This window comes from Zerene cesonia, chromosome 11, assembly GCF_012273895.1.
Source record: "Zerene cesonia ecotype Mississippi chromosome 11, Zerene_cesonia_1.1, whole genome shotgun sequence".
In the NCBI taxonomy this organism is placed as follows: domain Eukaryota; kingdom Metazoa; phylum Arthropoda; class Insecta; order Lepidoptera; family Pieridae; genus Zerene; species Zerene cesonia.
In genome coordinates, this window is record NC_052112.1 from 1942189 (window position 1) to 1966857 (window position 24669).

At 33.7% G+C, this 24669-nt stretch overlaps 1 protein-coding gene and 1 non-coding gene across 3 annotated transcripts in view; both read left to right on the forward strand.

Moving 5' to 3' along the window:
* The window catches only part of LOC119830464, a 74821-nt gene that overhangs the window by 4723 nt on the left and 45429 nt on the right, over window positions 1-24669 (forward strand). The gene's annotated exons all lie outside the window — the stretch shown is intronic.
* LOC119830597 lies at window positions 24220-24369 on the forward strand. The gene has a single exon (XR_005287853.1). It is a non-coding gene; the product is annotated as a U12 minor spliceosomal RNA (small nuclear RNA).

The window sequence follows — 24669 nt, forward strand, 5'->3', positions numbered from 1 at the left end:
CCCGTGAGGCTCATAGGATAGTTTCTATCCCGGAAAACCGACGAGTACGAGTACTATGCGGGTAAAATTCAGGGTCTATCTTTTCCTTCCTCTACGCGACTGAAGCCGCTTGCTGCAAAGCTAGTGTATAGGTAGAAGGTCTTGGGTGAAGTTTTACGACAAGAATAATTATCCAAAAAGGAAAAAAAAGAGAGAAGGTATGCGTGTGTTGCATTTTCTTTTTTTATTCTGTTTTACCCGAATTTCTTCTTTTTTAATTAAATAAATAGATTCTTTATCAGAAATACTTTTTTAACGTTTAAATGTAATTAATTTGCATGCTATTAAATGGCGGCTAAACAGGCTGAAGTACCTTTATATACCATATTTACTTACAATTAATCGAACTACAATCATTATTAATCTTTAAATAATATTATATTAGCCACATTATTATCTTTGTTCAAATAACCGAAAGCAGCAAAGGTTTATAAAGGTATATACGCGAAAATGCATCTGGAACTATTCCTGAAATAGCGTATAATACAAAAAGGGAGCGTGCCTCGGCTCAATGCACAAACGGACATACAATTTATTCATTTCCATAGAACAGTATCTAGTCCCTTTGAACTCCGACTGTGCATTATTCGAAACTTTAAGCTCTCGAAACAGTATTTTGCGTTTTATCTATATAACAAGAGATTCCTGTTAAATTGGGTGAAATTTTCTTTTGAAATCTCTCCCGTTTATTGGGCTCAACTATTTTAATAAGGAAGTTATAAACATTGCGTGTAGGGATGGTGGCGCAGTGGTTAGGATCTTGTGTACAAAGGGAAGAGTCGGGAGTAATCAATTATGCGATGAAATAAATATATTTTAACAAAACAAAGCTTGCAACAAAGAATGAGGTATATCGCATTTATTATGTACTTTAAAGTAAATTATTATGTACTAAAGTACTTTGATTTTTTATACAATTTAAATACTATGTATTTGATAATGATAGGGAAGAAACTGACTTACGAGACACTTTATATCTAATTGGGAAGTCTGATCCCTTTGCAACCGACTTCAAATAGGAGGAGGTTGTCTGTTGTTTTTGGCTCAGTCTGATCGGGTTAACCGATTTTGAAAACTCTTGTTTTATTTGAAAGCTGGATCCTCCCTTGACAATTTAAAGGCAGTTTAGTTATTGCTAAAAAAAAAATGGTGTGTGTGCGATTCACGCACGATAGAAGTGAAACTTCAGTAAATCGACAAAAGAATGAGATGAATATATATAAAATATAAAATAGTATGTATATTTCTGTCTCATTCTTTTTGTATTTGTCTCTCTTACCTGTCGTTTTTCCGTTGCATCAGCTTTGAAATCACAACGATTCTAAAGAAGTTTCACTTCAAAAACGTTATTGTAAGTATATTTATATATTTTTTTACTTTACTCTTAAAATATCAAACAATTTCTTTCACAAATACCTATATTTAAACCGCACAATACATCACAAATAACACGGCATAGCCTTAAAATGAAATAAATAGTTAAACAGTTCCCCTGACCGCTACGTAATGGACGAAAGCTCTTTACAGAATTTCATTAAACTTAGGGCATGAAAGCGACATGAATGAACTCGCAAGTTATTGTTCTAAACTTTATCATACTTTGGACACATTTGCCAGCAGAAGTTGGTTAGCCATGGGCACAATGCAAAATTCTTGTTTGTCCCGAACTTTACACTCACAGTTTGTTTTATGGGTCAAGGAAACTTACTTAGATTTAATATGCTAGACAGGATTATATGAAAACGATCTGTTAAGGTTGCCATCTGTAATGGTAATTATACATAGACTTTAAGGCAACTTAGCTGTTTACCTGATGGTAAGCGTCAACCGACCACCACCATATAAGGATATTTTGTAGACGAATCTGCATATTCGTTGCCTGGATTAAATAGATGAAGGAATACTGAGGAAACGGAAACGAAAATTAAAAAAAGAGAAAAGGTGAAATTACAGCCTCTGGATCAGAAAACTAGATACAAATAATAAATAGTTTTAAACAAAATATCTTCTAGAATTTCTCATTCGTAGTCTTCAAAGCGGTCTACATTTTAGGTGATGACTTTATTAAATTTTGTATGAACGATAAGGATACAGGTTTAAATTATGTTCTACAAAGCATTCCAACAAAAATCTTAAGTTTTGTGTTCGTCAAATAATATAGCCTATAGGTACTATAATGAACTTAATTCCTAATTCATATTCAATGAAGGTAGCTAAGAAAGAGATGTGAATTTGAAAGTCCCAGAAATTGCGAAATATTAACAATGTTTTCTTGTTCATTTTCTAAAATATTTAAAACGGTTGAAACCCTCAGGCTATAACCGAACTTGGTTTACTTTTTTAATACGTTGATATTAATTTTTGATGTTCGTTCGGATATAGAATAAATACCTAATGCTTGCTGCTTTTTAATGTTTCTTTATTCTTTATTTATTTTATAGCTTTTTTAATCGGAGTCTGATATGAAACTCGATTTCAAAATTATCCCCGTTGGCTATGTAGGTATGTACCCTTGAGTGCTATTAGGTTATATAATATCATAAACGGGTGAAGCTAAAGTGGACTGATAGTCTAATACATAAAAGTTTTATCAACACTCAACGTAGCAACGGTTGCTAGGCAAAAAACGCGGGTTCGAATCCCGCCTCGTGATCGATTCTTTTTTATTCTTTCAAAATTTCTCATTCGTAAAAATTAAATTTAACGCTCAACGTTCTAAATTAACAAATGAATAGCGAAATTCGAAATTCAAAAACAGTTTCGACATTCAAATTGCAAAATTCACAACCAATATTTAGATCGACTTAATTATAATATAGTCTGGAGGCTGAGAGGCCGCGATAACATCGCGATAACGAACCAATCAGAGGGGCTTTTAAGAGAGTACTATTGGAGATTACTTCGGAATAACCTAAATTTAAACTTGCTAGAACACAATATATTCTTCTAATTTGTTAGATAAGTTTTATTTAAAGTAAAGTACAGTTTAAATAAGAAATATGCTTTATTAACTTGGAATGAATTCAGCAAAAAGTATTTTATTATCGATCATATTTATTTCCCACATCATCATTCTATATTTAATCCCACTGCTGGGACACGGGTCTTCGAAGAGGGTTCAGGCTATAATACTGAGTAAACCGAACTCGGTGATTCTTTCGTGTAATCTCATTAAAATTTAGTGTAGTTCTAACAATTTGAAGGTTCACTACATAGTATAAAAAAAGTCGCTTACTCTGTATGCTTATATCATTAAACTACGCAACGTATTTTGATGAAGTTTTTTTAATAGATAATGTGATTCAAGAGAAAACGTTATATATAATAACATCTATAAAACTAATCTAACCGAATTTAACGCGTGCGAAGCCGCGAGCAAAAGCTAGTTTTGGTATAATTATTTCGTGCACACGTCTAGTCTTGAACCGACTTTTCGATTGTAGTCCGGGTTCCTCACCACTTAGCCAACCACTCTTTCGATTGCCCACAAGTTTCTATACATTATATACTCTAAATAATAATTATTTTGAATATTTTCAGCACTTACTTAACTGACAGCTCACGCATAAACAAAAATTGATGAGAATTTCATTGTGATTGATTAACTTCGCGATCAATCTCTTGTGTCCTGGCCACCTGGTGCAAGGCAGTTTCACGAAATAGACGTTGTGTATAATACACCCTTTTTATATTATCTTATAAGTATTATGATAACCAATTAAGTATACTTCTGTTTTAATCCAAGACGTTCTTTCAATGTTGACTACCGCTCCGCGGTTTCGTCCGCGTAGTCAATGAAATAGACAGATAGTCCCAGATTTTAATCGTATACCTCCCATTCCCATGAGATTACCAGGACGAAAACTATCCTTGTCCTTCCACGGCTCCTGATCTATTCTTACCCAATTTTAAAATTATGACATTGTCTTTAGTATACGAGACAAGCAATTAGACCTCTATACTACCCCACTACCACACTTTAAATCCATTATATAATACTAGCTGACTCGGCAGACGCTGTTCTGCCTTACTCTTATCATTTAGGGATATGAGAAATAAATGTTGGTCTATTCTCAGGCTTACCCGATTTGCACACAAAATTTCATTAGAATCGGTGCATCCGCTTCGGAGGAATATGGTAACTAACATTGTGACACGAGAATTTTATATATATATATAGAAATAATCAAGAGCTGCCGAAACATTCACTTATTATCAAATTAAAACGCAATCAAATAATGGAATCGGATAAGAGCGAGTTCAACTCGCGACGAGTTGGGTTCTATACAAACGAGCAACACATTTAATGACCGAGCCAACCATTGCCTAGCCACGATTTTTTTATTATTTTTGTTACAGCGAAAACAGAAATACATTAGGAGTCTTTGAAAAATGCAACTAACCATAACAGTTCATGAGATACTATTGGTCCGAACGGACGTCTGTTAATGGCAACTCACAATTACGTTTTATCAATATAACTGCCCGATACTTCACATGCCATAATACCCAACGTTTCCCAAACACCAAGTAATTACTCAGTCAAAACACGTACATAAAAGTGGCAACTCTAAACGCTATTTTCCTTTAATCCAATCACGCTACAAAATTCCCAACTTTATCTACTTCCAGAAGCCATTCACTGTTCAGTAAATCCTATTAAGTTAATAAGAGAAGTCAATTTATATAGCCTTTGATGCAATGCCGAGTCTACCATGTTTATCGTCTTTCACAATCGTCGTCCTATTCGAAGAATTTTCGAGATGGAAGCTGGATTTAGAAATCTACAGTCTCTCATTTATTACTGAATGTTATCGAGAAGTCTTGCTAGTTCAATATGCCCGTTATTAATAATAATTGATTGATTTATAATGTAGATATCATTTAACGGCAAGTTTCAATTATATTTCAATCCAATGTACAGGTTAGGATTGGGTTTTCGTTGTACATTGCTTCCTTATTTAAATGCTTAAGAACGAGAAATCGATATTTTAAGTAGTACTACTACTCCTCCACGTACTAATCTATGGGCGTAGTGCCTCCAAAGAGGGTCTGGCCAAGGACTAGAGAGAGTTTCTATGATTCACGGATTTTTGTATTTATGTACTAAACAATTAAAGAACTGACGGCCTATCAGTCACATATGCTATGGAAAGGGACATATCATTTCATATACTTGAGCGTGTCTGTGTTGTTCACACAAGCTACCATTCTAAATAATGTTTGTAATAGATTTAGGACTCATCACTCATCTACCCTTAAAACCCGCTAGTATATTACCGTTATTTCTACTTCGCACTCACTTGTGTGAAAAGATGTCACTCATCGTTAAGAGGGAATATATCAATTTATCAAATTTTACTAACCCAGTATACTCACAAGTCTGTATATTTTTGAAAACATAATCTACACTAATATTATAAAGAGGAAAACTTTGTTTGTTTGTTTGTTTGGTTGTAATGAATAGGCTCAAAAACTACTGGACCGATTTTAAAAATTCACCATTCGAAAGCTACATTATCCACGAGTAACATAGACTATATTTTATTTTGGAAAAAAATAGGGTTCCGTAACATATCTTTATTGAAACATCCAAACCAGTATACCTATAAAGCTGAAGGGTTAGTTAGTTCGTTTGATATTATTTAAATTCAAATATATAACTCTAATCGCAATAATTCAGATATTCAACTGGACAGCTGTATATTATAAAGCTGAAGAGTTTGTTCGTTTGTTTGTTTGAACGTGCTAATCTCAGGAACTACTGATCCGTTTTGAATTCTTTCAGTTTTAGATGCCCTACAATAAAAGTATTGAGGGAGAATTTAGGCTTTATATGTACCACGGGCGAAGCCGGGGCAGACAGCTAGTGTATTTATATTTTCCTTCCCTACAAACGATCTACCCACTCATGTTTCTATATTTATTATAATATGAAACCATTTCTCACACATTAAACAGCATGCATCTATGATATATTAATATTAGACGTGTTCACAATCAAACACAAATCAAAGAGTCAATGAACATTAAAAGGAACCGTTGGAAATCCATCTTCTGAGGTAAAATTTTCTACGCGAAAAGCGCGGGAATGGTAATAGCTTCGCTTATTATTATTGTCACGATTTTATTATATCAGGTATATGTCTGTGCATACAGACAAAGTTGCATAAATTTGACTCTATTTTGAACCACTTTAAACGGACGGATTGGTCCAAAATTTGTACATTTATCAAGGATTGGAGACGATACAAAATTGCACGAATTTATCTAATTATCTTGATTAGGATAATATATTTTCTATGCACCTACATTAAAACGATAACTTGAACCATCTTGACTCATCCGCCTGTCAGCATTTTGCTCAGGATTCGTGGATGAAGCTATAATTCATATTAAGTACTCGGTCATACTCGGTCTACTGCGCCTTGTTCTGTAAAAAAATCAAACCGCAAAAATCAAGGAGGAATCAAAACCGGTACAGATACTTCTTGCACTACGACCTCGGAACTCAGAAGATAAAATTGCGAAAAGTATAAAAAATTATATCATGAACTTGCACGGTTTGCACGGAAATCTCGATGCACGAGTCCGACTCGCATTTAACCAGATTTTATTCTACTTAACTCTTCCATGCTAACCTTCGAGTTCCATTTTTACTTGACCGTTATTTTCAACGCAATCGGTTGAGAGTACTTAACTTGGCTTAGAAGTCTAGCGCTCGCCCTTTGACCTTTACAGTTCATCAGGTTTCACCCTTATCCCTTGACCTCCAATTTTTACACGCTAATATATTATACACCTGTCATGATAGTTCAATTGGTCAAATGTCACTTTTTAACCGACGTTCCCTAAAACGAAGTAAATCAATTTAACTCTATTTTTTGTATTTTCTTACTCGAGAACTTTATGGGATTTCAACCGGCGTGTTTCTTTTTGTGTTTGATATTAAATTGTTGATATTTGGTCCTTATTTAGAGTTTGGAGTGGTACCTCTCATGAGGACACCGGTGGATGTTTTTGTAGAAAATGATAAAAGCTATATCTTTTACAACATAGTGTCGTTATTTTCTTCTGGAAAGATAATTTTAAGCAAAAGGAAATAGATATATCTACAGTAAAGTTCAGTATAGTATCTTAATTGGTTGTGTTCTAATTAACGCTATAAGAATTCGTTCGATTCTGTAATTGCGTTGTAATTAGTTCTAATTATATATTTGTCAAACGAAAATAGAAAGTAGAAACCCTACATCGGTTGTACGAGTATTGATCAATTAAATACGGATTATTTCGAGAGGTTTTTAGACTCTTTGTTATAGTTTTGAATTAAATAAACTGCCAAAATACTTGAGTCCTTCATTAGAAAAGAGATACATACTCAGCTTCGCTTATTTCTAAGACGAGATAGGAAAGAGAAATCTGTATATTTTTTTCTGAGAAATGTTAGGTTAGGCTAGGTTAGGTTAGGAATACGTTTACAATTACATACAAAAGGTATAAATTTGATATTCTACTGGTTGTGAAGGTTTAAATGCATAGCACATATTATGAGGGAGTCGCAAGCAAGTCGAAAATACCACACAGCACAGATAGTAGCATACGAATGCTACTGTGCTTTGTACGGTTTGTGAGGGACGACGGAGGCTCGTATCGTTTTTCCTTACCCCTCCCAGTCCTTTCCTCTATTCCTGTATTCTTTACTTATTTATTATACCTTAAGCGGGCGCATTAGGAGAGGCCCCATCTGCAAATGATCATGTGGTAGTGTTCGTTAACCATCAGGCAAGGCACTGTGGCGACTGTCCGCTTTAATATAAAAAGCATATTAAATTTTGCAATTGGCTATACCTACTGTGCTATGGTAACATTAGCCTTCACAATTACAGGAGCTTCTTGGTTCTATCTATTATCTAAGTCGCTTATTCACTTGGTCCATATTCCGCACCATTGCGTCGTTTCTAGGTCAATAGCAAACTATTAGCAGCTACGGGACACATCGTATAATCTAGAAAAATGCTAGTTCACGTGATGCAACACTTTTATAACATTCTATTATTCATATTTTCTGAACAAAGGGACTGCGAGCAGAACTATAGGCAAATGGCTTAGAAATAACAATAAGGCTTCAAATTGCATTCGTTTTTTATTCAGTAGCTAGAAACAATGTTGAATCAGTTTCTTTCTACTAAGAGGCCGTTTAAATTGCTCCATGTAATACTACTCCATATAATAATGTAAACATTCGTATAATTAAATATGTATTCTTATAAGGATATATTGAAAAACGCTGCAATGAATTGTGAATTATTGTTAACATTATATAAAAGTCTATAACGGGTTAAGCAATAACTATAAATTTATTACAACTCCGATTCCAAACTGGTGATAAATATTGAAACTGCGTTATGACGACTTAAAAGTACTTCTATGACAAGTCTAATTGAATAAACGCTTGAGTTTGAATACTTAAATATTGGGCTAATCTATCGATTTCAAAAATCCTTTCATTCCAATCCATTCCTTTCGTTGGCCATATGTGATCCCTAAGTGCTATTGAAGTCTGTTGGAAAGGCAAACAACCACAGAAAATAGATGTTTATATTGAAGATAGTGTTCTATAAAATTAGCTAACGCAATCATTGATGGTTTGCGAGATTGCATATGGTATACATCCGATGTAACGCGGATTTGTTTACCAACCCATCGTGAATGGGGACGAGGCCTCGCCTAACCTAAATCCCGTTTCCTTCCCTTTAATGAACGCCATAAGTTGTTGATGAATGATGAATTTGTCAACCGACTGCGAAAAAGGAGGTTGATATTCGATTATTATTTTGTGTATGTTATGCCATAACTGTACTGGGAGAATCGATTTTTTTTATTGTTTTTTATTTGATAGCTGTTGGCTGCCATGTGGTTTCTTTTAAATTTGGTCTTTGTCTGACTATTATATTCCCCCCTAAAACCATTAACACCCCCCACCCTCCCCCACCCTACACTCATGGCTTAATACACAGGTTATCTCGTGTCAAAATTATATTATCATTTGATATAATGTATATTACATATACTAAATTGATTAGTTTGATTTAATTCAAAGACTATTTTCTTCTCTTTGAGGCACTTAAATGAAACCTTATTTTTAATGTTTTTTTTTTCAATTATTTACAAAAAACGAAACGCACAAGACACAATTATCAATACATACATTATCAATACAAAATAAACTTTTTTGCTGCGAAGTCACCTATTTCGGACCTCGTAATTTGAACAATAAAAATACACACGATCATTATAGTCCAATTGTCTCTGAGCCTACCCTCACGCTTCATACATAAGTTTGGCTGCGCGCCAAAATAATTCTTTCGAGTTACCAGATGTTAGTTCCAATTTATACAGTATACGGTCTATATAATCTGTATAATTGAAGAAATAAAATTTGTCATTAAGAAAGCGTTACAAACTCAAACTAAAACATTTATTCATTCAACTGGACTTCATTCAGAAGTATTTTCTGAGCCATCAAAATCCATAATTTTAGAAATATTTACCACCCATTGGAAAACAGTTTCTAAAGAGGAGATGTGGTGATGTGATTAAGATGAAAGGAAACTGTCCTGTGGACCTAAGCGAAGTAACTAACCAAGCAACAGCATTCCTGGACTTCCATCTTTCTTAATTAATATTACAGTAGTCTCACGAACTAACGCATTGAAATAACTTTTATATTTAGTCCTACTAAACTCTTTAACATTAACCCGTCAATGAATTTTTAATTGTGTATGTGTGTGTGATGGAATGATGAATTTTAGTTTGTGTTAACTTTTTTTCAATGTGTAAAACCTGCCTTTTTATACGGCGCTTTCGTTTGTGTGGAAATGCTCTAACAAATCTGCATTTCAAACACGTATTGATGATGGAGGTGTTGCTGGCACGCTATCGACAAAGAGAACGCTGTCAAAGGTCGTATTTGCACACGTTGGGTGTCTAACTATACTTTTGTTTATCTGTCTGTGTTAAAAAATCTCTGGTACTAATGAAACGATTCTGTAGCGGTAGCAGGACGTTACATTGTTCCTAAGCGATAGGATAGGGGCATTTTTGATGGGTTCTTAAAACGGGTAGAGCGAGGATGAATGACTGGACATTTTTAATGCAAACTCAACTTAAAGTTTAAGCAGACATAATGATGAGTGTTTGCTTTATGAGAACAGTAATTATAAACAGCACTTTCATAACCATATCATAAGAAAATTCTATTCTTAAATAAGAATTTAATAAAACACAGTCGACTTTGACCTCGACCACATCTGTCTGTCTGGTAGCGATAAACTTAAAAACTATTGGGCGGATTTACAAGCTTTTAGTTTTCACCTACTACGGATAGCGTGGTTCTCGAGGAACATTTTAGTTTGGCTAGTTTTAGACATCACGGGCGAAAAGATAGTGTAACCTAATATAATCTTAAAGAAGTTAGAATGGAAATAGCTGATAGTAAGTATTAAAACGCGTGTGTCCGTTTTCCTTGCATTATTTTACTCCAATATAATCAGCAGTCGCGACTGAATCGCAATGTACTCGCTACAATGCGCGATCGCTCGTTAAATACTAGATGTCGTCTTTTCATTGCAAGCAATGTATAATTTTCAAATCTTTTTTTATAGTGTCATTTTTATCATCATACAGGTTGATATAATATGTTGATATATGAAAACACTCATATTGGAAGCGCTTCAAATACGAACGTAGCCCCTACTTCACCCACCAGGTCTTTCTTTTATGTCATCATAATTAGTTTACTGGTGGAGTTAGAACCTTACTTACTCTTGACACGAATTTAGCCATTTATCAAAAGAATTATTCAAAATATGTGATAAATTCCTTTACATCACCGTACGCTAACATCTAAAATAGCAAAGTATGTTGCGATTTTTCCCGATTCTCCCAATATCGTTCTTATTTTATATGTTGGTGAACATGACAGAAGTTTCCGCCATCATTACCACGCTTAATTAATTAATTTTTTTCATCTTGACAAACTTAAAAATTATATTTGCTTCTGTAAATGTTGACAAAAAAGATAACAAAAAGAGTAGGCTGTACTTTATTATTTTAATTATATTTCGTCTTTGAACGCTAGCCTGACACGCCCACACCCGATTAAATACATATAAATGTAATTGGGGTGGCTGGTCTATTTTAAGGTGTGGATGTAATTTAATAATTGTAGTGTATTTTTGGTGTAAGCTTGACTAGTGGAGGAGTACACCGGGGTTAAAAGCATATAGATAACACTATGTTTCTTCTGCTGCTTCCATCTTTCTTCTATAATATGTGAGTTAAGCTAACGGATGTCATAAACAGCTGAATGGTTTTGGATGAAATTCGGCATAGAAAGTACATGCTGATATTAACGCTTTGCCCCGTCTGGTGAGTATTAACGCTTTAAAATAAAGGAATCCTACTTCCTATTTAATATTATAAATGCGAAAGTTTGTAAGGATGTGTATGTGTTTGTTGCACTTTCACGCAAAAACTACAGAACCGATTGCAATGAAATTTGGTACGTAGACAGCTGGACAACTGGAATAACATATAGGCAACTTTTTATCCCGATATTCCTTCGGGATACGGACTTACGCGGGAGAAACCGCGGGGCGCAGCTAGTTATACATAAGTTGAACTCAAACTCAAACATTTATTTATTTAATTAGATTTCTTATAAGCAGTTTTGAATCATTATTACATAGTTTTAACATTTACCGCCGGTGGAGTTGGATAAAGTTGAATTTCATTAAATAAACACAACTAGTTAAACTAATTACGAAAGTAAACATAATTATATACAAAATGGCGCATCACTTTACAGCAGTTGTGTGGGAAAACACCCAACTGCTGGCAATCGATTGAATTTTACAACGAATCTATAGTGCGCATTACTTTAGTCCCGGTGGTTCCTTATTTACATTTGATTTCCTGGATCTTAAATTATATCTTTAGCATCATCAAAATCGGTTCAGTGGTTTAGGCTTGAAGAAAATACGGACAGACAGGACTACGTTTGCATTTGTGGTATTAGTTGCGATAGCCGATAAATGAGACATGCAAAAAAAAAAAACATATTTCAAATGGAACTAATTGTTCTTTACATTACCACATTCAAACAAACAAACCCCTCAGGTTTAAATTATTGAGTATATGGGTACATGAATTTTACATATTATCAACCGACTTGAAGAGAGAAGGATGTTATCAATTCGCTTGTATTTTTTTGTGTTTCCCTAACAACTATTACTATACGAACCGATTTAAATGATTTTTTTTTTTTAAGCCGGGGCTTCCCTCTTGGTTCCAGTTTAATTTGGTGTAGTTCAGATGATTTGACGGTTTAATTTTGGTTAAACATAATATCACTTCCTACGAATGGTCATGGGCGGTGGTGATCGCTTACCATCAGGCGAATCACCAGCTCAGTTGCCCGCTTAAACTTTTTTTTTCTATCTCACCGTCGGCAATGGCGCTGGTGGGTCGCCTGATGGTAAGCGCTATTAGCGCCTATGAACATTTGGAGAGGGGTAAGGTCGATAGCAGACCTTACGTCTCTACAAATGGATTGCCGACTTCAAATTGGAAAGGGATTAGGAAAGGATTGATGAGAGGAATAAAGGAAAATAATTGGAAGGGTAAGGAAAAGGATATGGGCCTTTAGCTCCTCCACTCACCGAACGAAACATAGCAGTATGCTATTTCACGGCGGTCTTCTGTAGGGGTGTGGTACTTTCCCGGTGTGAACTAGTACAATTCGTGCCGAAGCGTGCTCGACTACCACAATAAAAAACCGTGTTTAAAATAACAAAATATTCATCTTTATATTAGTATGGAAGTTTATATAAGCTTATATAAACAGTTTGTCTTACATATATTTTTAAAGTTTACAATATATAAAGCCGGTGTTTCCCTAGTTTGCAGGGCAACCTGTATTATGAGAAAAGTATAGAAATAGTTCTATCTCTACCTCTATATATAGATATAATAATATTCTGTTGTATTAAATTCCTACCACATTGTATATTGAGTAGGATTGGATGGTGATGAAGGATAGCGCCACGTTCACCAACAAACTTGAAATAGAATCAGTTACTTATTAAAGTATTTACATATATAATAAAAGAAGCTAAATATACGATTCCATTTATATTCTTGAATGAACGTAAAATTATAAACGCTGAAATGGCTTCGGAAATTGGGTTAATGAAAAACGTAGGTGCGATGGAAGTGTGAAACCATGAAACGGATAGGGAATTAAATATAATGTATTTATTTAATAGCGTTTTATGTTCATAATAATAATAGTAAATTGCTAGGTTACCGCCCGCGGTTTTGTCCGCGTGGTGGACAGACATTCCCGCGGATATGAGATGTGTCAATGAGGCGAAAAGTAGCTTATGACGATCAGAAGATTGATGAAAATTAAAAAATGTTACTTTTAAATCGCTCTGTTACGTTATGTAGTGGTTGTTTGGTTATCTAAGTATAAAGGCTAGTATTCGTTTGGAAATAAAACACAGTTTTGTTTAAACATAAAATATAAAAATGCGTTCGTCATGATTATTATGATGAACAAATCATTAATTATTATTTTCTGAAAAAAAGGTCACCGACGTCTGGGATTATGGTACCAATCCATATTCGTAAATGGGAACAAATAGCAACAAATTCCTGGCAACAAGAAAAAAAAAACTCTCGAAATCGGCTGATAAACCACGGTTTTCTTTTTCTTCGTGGCAAGAAGATATGTCTTTTGCCAGTGTCGTTTTTTTTTTTTTATTGCCAGAACCTTTTAGTTGTATATTTTAAAAATACTCTTATTATATAAATATTCTAAGGGAATTTTCCTTTATATCATAATTAGACAATATAGTAAAAACTTTATTCGTTTGATCAAATCTCGATGCTTCATACCAATAATGTGTTTTGTATAATACTCGTACTCCAGATAATTTAGAGGTATAATATTTGATTCAAACCGTTATGATGTTTGTAGAGTCTGTGGTCGCTTTATTGTCTACGTCCGCCTGTATTTTATCTGTGCTTTACACAAATTCTATTGAACTAGACGGAAATATATATATGTATGTTAGTATATGTATGTATGTATATATATATATATATATGGTTTTTTTTTTATTACAGTATTGATGTTATAATATTTAGTAATGCATATTTATTTATATATATAATGATAAATACTGCTTCTCTGATTATAGTTATGCTTAAATATTTAAATAAAATTTGTTTCCCTACCTTTATAAACTTGACACTGGCAAATAGTTGAAACTTATTGCCATAAAGGGAAAAAAAAAAAAAAAAAAACTAGACGGAACAATTAAAACAATTTGTATATGGACGTTTTCAGAAAGCGAACCTGATTCTTATTATTAATAATAGATTTATTAAGCAGATTATGTTAAGAGAGAAATCTTTTATGTATGACCCACACTCAGGAGAGATGGAAAATTAATAAAATTCTAGTGATTTTAAGAGTTGGTCGATCTACTGTTACGTCATCTAGTCCAGCCTTTAGTCTATGGTTTGTTCATATTCCGCATTCGGTATTTTTAAAGGTAGCTAGCTAGCTATTTGCATAGTTTTCATTGCAGTATAGTTTTTGCTTGTGTAGGATAAATAGACTAGAAAACTGTACTTGGAGTAGGTTACAATGGATATTCGTTAGATTTTTTTTATATTTGAATGAATGCAATGACATGATGCAGTCGAAATAATAAGCTTCCATGAGCAGACGAGAATAATGTAAAAACACAGTTTATAATACAGATAATTATATCTTAAATTTTATTTATCTGTATACTTTTTAGCCTACAAAAAAAAAAATGTTAACAATATTATCGCCCACGATACATGAGTTTTAGATATTTGTATTAAGATGTTTTATCCATAGACATATCTTTCTACCTCCGACCTTGTGAGTAAGTCTGAAATACGCTTATAACAGCATCGTGTATGTTCACACTTGCTGGTAATGAATTTGGGTATTTTTCTCTGCAATTCAGCGTAATTTAGTGTTGTTTTTAAATACAATAGCTTGCTAATTGTATTCGCTACTTATTAGTTTAAAAATAGTTTGAGACAATTCTAATGAACTTTTATCTTTAGATATCTCACTAAGAATGTAACTTTTAAATTGATGAGGGGCAGACCTCTTAGAGGCAAAGATCACGCCCTACTAAAGTAAATAGGGCTGGATGTATGGATGTTTGTATCTCTGTCACGCGAAATCCGTATAAATTAAAAATTTGGTACAGATGTAGATTATAGTCTGGATTAGGACACAGCTTTTTACTCGGTGTATATTTATAAATACAATCATTTTTAAAATTCTTTATTTACATTACCTTATAAACTTGACGCTTGATGCAATTTCATATATTTAAACATAGATAACTTCCATTTCATTATAAAAACATATGATAATGTGTTTAATCATTGTTACATCTTATTTACTTAACAAAAGCAAAAGTTACCCAGCTCGCTTTAACAGTTCTATTTACAGAACTGTACACTCCAAAGAAGCGACACAAAACCGAAGCGAAGCGAAAGCGTCGCGGAAGCGCTCAAAGTATTGCGATTATTTCAGCGACAAAGCACAAAGAGCTCACTTTAAAATGGCAAGATTGCGTGTACGAGGCGTCCCACGCGCCAAAATCTCCGCCAAAGGAAAGGAAAACACAAGAAAAAGAAAGCTGCAACTTTACAGACTTGCTGCAAATAAAGAAAATAAGGATTTTTCATAAGGAAAACGAGGAATACCGAGACACGAGTACCGAGATCTTTAGAACAGTTGCTGTTTTAGTGATGTGGATGGATTCCACTGTTATCTATGTCTATCTTAATATATGTTGCTCAAATGTAACTGATTGATATGGTGATCTATAGTGCGTTAAGCACAGCCCAAACCACTGGACATATCGGGCTGTTTAGCATGAAGATAGATGTTATGGCGTAGGCATACGCTAAGAAAGAATTTTGACGAATTCTATCCCCAAGGAGATAAAATAGGAGATGAAAGTTTGTACTTTGAAAATCTATTTAGACCGCGCGGGTGAAGCTGCGGGCAACAGCTAGTCTGGATATATAATAGCTATCACATACAGGGGTTTTGTTTGTTGATTGAATGGTAAAGGTATTATGGAAGCGCTTTAGAATTTTTTCGACGGATATTTCAAGCTTTTTGTTATATAAAACTACTGATTGGTTTTCTATGTTTTTAAAAGCGAGATTAAAATTATTGCTCGTAAAATTTATCGGTACGTGACATATGTTTGAAAAGTAGTCATTCTTGTTAAGTTTTTTAATAAAAAAGTAGTTATTATGTTTTATTGATGAGTCTAAAGCACATTTTAACATATCTGTGAATTCCCTAGGTCGTACGTAATAACTCCTCGATTCCTCCTTTTCGGCATTTGACAATGTTAACTACTTCAAGTGCTCTTGTGTTTTATTATATATTTTAAAATTTTAGTTGTTTTATATACCGAAAGCTATTAAAATTCATGTCCGAAATATAATAGTATAGGTAAGATTCGTACAGGTTACTGAAGCGACGACACCCTTCATTTTAGGGATAAGTTAGTGGCAATGTAATTTGATACTAACGTACTCTGTACCACAATTGAATGAAACGATTAAAACAAATTAAAAAACAAAAGCATTATATCCTAGACTTTATATCAACACATCATTACATTATTTAAACAATTTAAAAAGGGAACTAGATACGAAATATTTTATTCCACAGACAATGTCTTAGCAACAACAAACTACGTTAAGTAAAAACTTATTCTAAGTTCACATCTTCTAAGTTCGATCGCATTTTGATGGGATGTACAACTTTGCCCATTTGACGTAAAATCGTAGTTATCTTGTAAAAGTTTTTATCTAAAAACTTTACATTATCTTTATTTTATGAGGTACTTAGGAAATTCGTGTTTAAGATGCATTAATCCAATATTAGCAAAATTCAATTCAAATTTTAATTTTCACCGAAATAATGGATTTTGGACATTTTTTATCAATTTAATAATTAAAATGTAGTATCCTATTATCATACTGATATTACAAATGCGAAAGTTTGTAAGGATGTGTGTGTGTTTGTTGCTCTTTCACGCAATAGTTACTGAACCGATAGCAATGAAATTTGGTATGTTGTACGTACGATAGCTGTACAACTGGAATAATACATAGGCAACTAACCCGGGATACGGACTTACGCGGATGAAACCGCGGGGCGCAGCTAGTTTCTTCATATTTTTTAAACGCAACACAACTTAATCTTTTGTGTAATTTTTTTCACTGATGTAGGTAGCCTACAACAATAAGAAAATAGGGATGAAAGAGAAATTTATAAATTACATACATTATATGCGTGTGTGTGAATGTGTTTGTTCCTCTTTTATACAAATACTAGCTTTTACGCACGGCTTCGCTCGCGTTATATTCGGAGTACTTCAATGGATGTTATTATACATATAAACCTTCCTCTTTAATCACTCTATCTTTAAAAAAAACCCATCAAAATACGTTGCGTAGTTTTAAAGATTGAAGCATATATAGGGACAGAGAAAGCGACTTTGTTTTATGTGGTCTCAGTGGTGACGACCTCGGACTTAAATCGACATGTTGGGAGTTCGAGACCAGGCGAGTGTGCAGTAGATAACATAACCTTTTATTTGCCACCAATTTAAAAATGATTATTCTTACAAAAGAAATATAAAAACAACAACGATTTTCAGATTTAAATTTATTACGGCACTGATTTTCAGAGGACCTCATGAGTACGACATGGCTAAGTATATGCATAGGTAATGGTAGATAAATACAGTGAAATCGTCTGCTTAAGATTTTGTATATAAAAGATGCACATAGGATATTCAGGGACGTAACGAAAAATGAATTGCATGTGTTAGCGAAACCTTCGATGTGTGAGTAAAAATAGTGATACATTTGACATGGATTAAATATCGATTGTTTAGAGTCCTACTATCCTTACTAAGATATTAATAAATATATTGAATACTTTATGCAAATATCTAACGTATGCCTTTAAGATAAGGTATATTGAAAATAACCGGTTCAAATACTACCTTTTGGTGTTGAGTTACTCGTTAAAAATTTTATTCGTCACTTACGTGTCACGCGCTTTCCCGACAGCGTTTTATTAACGTCATATTGTACCACTCCATTTCGAAAAATTCGTATCTTAACAGCATTTGAGCTCAGTTATAAAGTGTTTGTACAAAGGGTGTTAAAGAACCTCTTCCGAAACCTAAACTGATGGGGGTCAGATGATAATTGATGAAATGACAGAAAATATAAAAAATACAGGCAATTGTTTTAACTATCTATGGATATTGATCGCTCTGCGTGCAAAATACAATTTAAATCTGATACAACATCCACGAGCATACCGATTGTACTATTAATGTACCATTTATTAAGGTTATTGAAACACTTTAAGGTACAGGGACACCTCAAGTACCTGTATAAATTCTGAAAGATCAGGAAAAAATTTGATCACGAGGCGAGATTCGAACCCGCGTTTTTTGCCAAACCGCAGCAACGCCTAGCCTGTGGGCCACCTAAAATCCCGCCACTAGTAAATGAATTTCTTCTACTCTTTCGGTTTTATGTGCCTAAGGGGCACCCCACAGGGTTTTTTTTTCTATTCTTTCATAAATTCTCATTTATAAAGCATTTCAATGCTATAAAACTAAAAATTATATTGTATTAAATCATCCAAAAGTATTTTTTGACAAAACAAAACTCTCATAGCCAAGGATAAAGTGAGTTCAAACTAGGAGGACCCAGATTGGACTCTAGGTCTATTTAAAGTCCATGCAATGCTGGATTGCGGTTAAATCTAAAAAATCCAGTTTCAAATGACGTAAATTTTTTGTGTTAATTTATATCACCATATAACATTACATGATTTCTTATCGATACATGTGACATAACTTCGCAATCACTAGTGTAGCAGACGATTTTGTATTTTACAGTGATAAATATATATACAAATATTGAGTTAACTAGCTTGTAACATATGTTATAATAAAAATAGCTTTTTGAGTTCATTACTAGTTGAAATTTAGCAAAATAAATTTTTAAATAAATAACTAAAAACGTATTTACCCCTAAAAGGTAATTATGGGTTATTTCTCCATGTAAATTCACATTCAGGGAGAACGTTACACCATTGTCCATAATCGTATTTTTATTATTTTATTAGTTTTAATCGAAAAATTATCACAAAAATATACAAATTAACTCCCACGTAACCATGGCCTATTTATCCAAAAAACTAAGGGTAGGTAGATACATAATTTGCTGTCTCTTTCTCTCGCAGGTGGTTTGAATTTTCCTCTCTCTCCATTGGTTCGTGTTCATTTTGCGTAGCGAAAATTCAAAAAAACATTCAAAATCTTTAGCTATTGTCTCTTTCTCTCGCAGGTGGTTTGAATTTTCCTCTCTCTCTAATGTTTCGTGTATCATTTTGCGTAGCGAAAATTCAAGAAACATTCAAAATCTTTAGCTATAGTAGCTATTACCACATGTATGAAGTAAAAAGCGTGTTATAAATGTAACAAGACATATATTCATTAGTATTCTCGTTCGTTCTATTCAGGCTTCGTTGGGAATGTGACCGAAATGTAAAGGGTTCGGCCTTGGCCGTTATTTGAAGGGTTGGGAGTTAACTCTGTCACGTACTAACCATCCTTTAGGAGATTGCAGTTAACGCTAGACTTCGTGTATCTAATATTATTTATTTATTTAAAATTATTTATTTCCAATTAGATAGAGGTATTTACATTTATAATAACATTACAATAAATAGAAAATAAAGTACAATTTAGGCTTACTTATTCTTATAGCATACAATGCTACTCGCGTGAATTCACCCAAACTGCAACAAAATATGTCCGCTAGATAAGCTATCTCATTAAGGGAACGAAGTGCACGCGTCATATATGCTTTATTAGTTTTATTGTGCCTCTTTAATGAGAACTCTCTCCTTTCTCTTCCTCTTTCTCTCTCTCACCTCTCCCTATACTAGCTATACAAGCTTTCCGCCTGCGCCTTCGTCTGCGTAGTCAAAAAAAAAGCATTTCGAGGTTTCTGCCGCATAGTTCCCGTACCCGTGATCCTGTGTCCTTTCTCGGGTCTCAAACTGTCTATGAACCAAATTTCATAAAAAATTGTTGAGGCGTATAGAAGAGGCAGATAGACGAATAGGTGAGACAGACATGTGATAGACATGCAGATATACCTTCGCGTATAATATTAGTAGGGATAAATTTGATCCTGTGTAGTCTTGTTGGTAACCTAAAATTTATAAGTGGCGGTGGTGATCGCTTACCATCAGTCGAACCACTATGACATAAAAAAGAAATGTGTTTTTACTTGTCTTACTTTTAATTAATTTTAATGCCTTTATAAGTACGTTTTTCACTTATTGCATTGGCATCTATTAACGAAAAAACTATATATTTTATTAATGATGAATTAAAACTACAAAATTTTAATTATAGTTACCGTTTTGATACTTAGTAAAAGATATAATTCAATACAATTTCAGGAATATCATACTTATCTTATAAAGTACAAGTCGAAATTTATTTTAGTGAAAATCTCTAACTGTATTTTATCGTTAAATTCATGCACCTTTACACGAATCAATAAAATAAATGTCATCTTCAAACTAATACCTTAGAGTTTCGAATGTATAATATGAAACTGGATTGAGAGAAGAAAACCAACAATAGACGAGGATCCGCCACTATTTGTCTAGTATTGTATTTGTTACGAGACTATCTATTGTCTAGCCAGAGGCTGCGGTTTACCTCACGCTCGAATGGGATAGGTTTCAAGGAGAAATTGCGTATCGATATTAGAAATATTTAATATTAAACTTTATAGCTTCTGGTTTAACGTGCGTTTTGCTGGATCTCATATACGTTTATGATATGGAATGTATTTAAGGGTTGAACGTTCAACTATTTATCAAGCTTTTTGAATACGTGTTATACATTATTTTAATGTCATATCGAGACGCCTTCTAGAATGTTCTGAAAGCAAGAGATTTTGCAGTTATTTTGCGGTTTATCAAAATAACATGTTCTGAAAAATTACGATTGTTTTAATCAGTTTTTCACAGTTATTTGAAAATATTCAGCTGCAACAAATTGAACTAGTTTTCTTTCGTTTAATATATACGTTACGTTCTAAGTTTCCAGTGGTTTTTAATAGATTAACGAAAAGGTTTTCATTTCGACTGTCTGACATTGTGACTGTTTTTTGTGTTTGCTTCCTTATTACTTTTATGTGGCTGAACTGAGAGACTGAGAGACTGTGAGATTTTGATGATTTTTTTTTTTATGTCATAGTCGGCAATGGAGCTGGAGCTGGGTCGCCTGATGGTAAGCGCTACCACCGCCCATGAACATTTGGAGAGGCGTAAGGTCAATTGCAGACCTTTCGCCTCTACAAATGGATTGCCGACTTTAATTGGGAAGGGAATGGGAAAGGATTGATGAGAGGAATAAAGGAAAGGATTGGGAAAGGTAAGGAAAAGGATATGGGCCTCAGGCTCCCCCACTCACCGTACGAAACACAATAGCAAGCTATTATTTCACGCCGGTTTTCTGTGGGGGTGTGGTACTTCCCCGGTGCGAGCTGGCCCAATTCGTGCCGAAGCGTGCTCGACTCCCACATATATTATTTTTTCTTATTCTTTTTTTTTGATTCTTTTTTTATTTGAAAGCTCATTCATCTCGTGTGGTCTTTTTTGTTTCGCGGTCAGTTCTGTTTAAAAATCATTAGTAGAGTAATACCAAACCGTCTCAAGGTAAGGATATTCCCAAAATCATAGAAGTTGAAATCACAAAAGGTGCCCCATTAATAAAACTTTGTTAGCATTATCTGACAGTTGAAGTGAATTGATATAGGCCATCGTGACCTTCAACTTTAAGACGGGAGCTGTGACGCATAAAGTTTAATTCAAGCTTACTTCAGCCTTTGGATTTGCGTCATGTCGAGTGATTACGCCTACGAGACATTTGGCCATCATTATTTCTGAAATAAATGACATTTATAACATCCTACGGGTGTAATGGATATCAAAATTCCGTGGATAGAGTTTGGTTTTCACTAACATTATCAAAGGAACTTTCGAGACATACTCTATGCATGATGTTAAATATACATGCATAGTTGTATTTATCTGGGTATAAAGTAATAGATAATAGTCAGGCCATTGAAAGCAAGGTGTAGATAAGAAATTTCATGTGCAGTTAGTTTTGGGGCCATTATTTAAAGTAGTGAAACCTTGCATGACAACAGCGATATATAATGCCCTGGCATATGCCAGATTCAAAATAGATTTAGAACCTGGAATGTCATATAGTCCCATACTATATACTATCTATACTATCTATATATACTATCTATTAATGACTATTGCTTGATATATTTAACGACTTTCAAAAAGAAAATTAAAATAAAAAAAAAACATTTATCCTCATATCTTCACATCTTGAGAACCAATTAAAATATTTCTTACAAATCTATTCAAACTCATTATTTCCCACAATAAAGAAAAATGATATTGAATTCATTTTCCGTTCGTAAGTCTCTCTAGACGGATATTGATTTGAATAAGCTACTAGTTTTCTGCCCGGTTTTACTCGTGTAGACTCCATATCACGCTACTATTTCATATCTTTTTTATCACGACGATATAGATAGCCAATATCTGATTAGAAGATTCATTATATATAATTAGATGCAAAAAGTGTTATTGAGAATCGATAGAAAATCGAAAATTAAATCAATACGAATGTTATAAAGCTTTTTATATTATAGAGTTTGTTTGTTTGAACGCACTAATCTCAGGAACTACTGTTCCGATTTGATAAAGCCCATTTAGATGATGAGGATGGCTATAGACTATGTATGTACCACGGGCGAAGCCGGGGGACCGCTAGTTCAGCCATAAAAGGCAATGTCACTATTAAATAAACTGAGTTCTTTAGCAATTTAAAGCAGACCTATCACTTGAAGCCTAGATCAAAGCGGGCACGCTCGGTAGGGCTTAATTGCATGCGTTGAACTAAAATAAAAGGCGGGAAAGTCGCGCCAGACCACGCTATTTAATTATGACGTCATTACGCCGCAAAGTTTTTATTGCACGTGTGTGTTCGTATAATTTCCCAGCTTTATTTATTTATTTGAGTGGCATTTTTATAGCTAGATTTATTTATTTCGTTTCTGGAGATACCAATGCATTTTCAAATTTAGTATTTGAATTTGGAATTGACGTTATTAATTATAATAATTGTATTAATCGGAATAATTATAAAACACGTTTTTTTCTTTTAAACAGATATGAATTATGACTGTCCATACCATGTCCAGTTTGACAGATATTGCGCGATGCAGTCGTTTCTTTTGTATTAGCTGTCGAAAGATTTCCATTTTAAATTTGAATGCTCAGAATTCGATAAGGATTCAAACACGGAACAGTGCTGTTCAAAATTCAAAACAGAGCTATTGAGTGGGCGAAACGTGTAGGTATACTCTGCAATGTTTTGGCGGGAAACGAGAGATTTTAATTATATTGCTACATTGAACGTGAAGACATACATAATATGCGTTGGATTCCATCGTGCCGGATGTTTACGTTACTCAGCGTGGAACGCCTTCAGTTATTTTAATTATTTCATTAATCTTTAACTGTACGCTGTAGTTTTTTGCACTCGCGTATAATTTGCAGCGAGTTTTCACCAGCTAATGTCTTATACTGAAATATAGGCGCCGCTCAAATTATTAATTATCTTATATTTAGCTGCTTAATGTATTATGAAAATAATGTTTTTTTTTTATTTATTTAAATGGTGGATATTTAATTTTAAGTACATTTATATTTAACGAGCTTAACGTTATATTACGAATAGTGTATTTCACCAAAGATAAGGCAATTAAAATAAAGTTTTAAACTAAATGCAAAAATAAAACTTCGATCCACTAGATGGCGCTAAGCGCCTCTAACTCACGCTTTGGAAATATTTCGCATATGTTATATGTTAAAGTTTGAATGTCGCGCACTTCGTGCCTCAATCTATTGAGTAAGGAAATTATTGGGCCTTGGTAACGCTCGGCTATGTCCTGTTTGGGCGATTTTATTTTTGAGTGGGTCCAGGTCGTCCCCTTGAGTCACTCACCTACTTTGTGAGAGATTCGGGTGAAGCGATCTGCCCTTGCTACGGGAAGTATTAATATAAATTATTAGATACATTAGAAATAGAATTTTATTACTTTAGTGTTTAATTATAATTATTATTCAAATTATCAATTAGTCACTTTGTCCCTACAATGAAAACAAAATTAATCTTGTAATAGTGACGAAATATTTATGTGCAACATTTGTTTCAAGTGAATGAATATTTTGAAGACAACATTTTCGTTTGCAAAATTTCTTCTTCATACTAATACATAATAAAGTACTGAAATCGATACATCTATATTTAAACAATGAACCTTCTTTCTTAAATACATTTT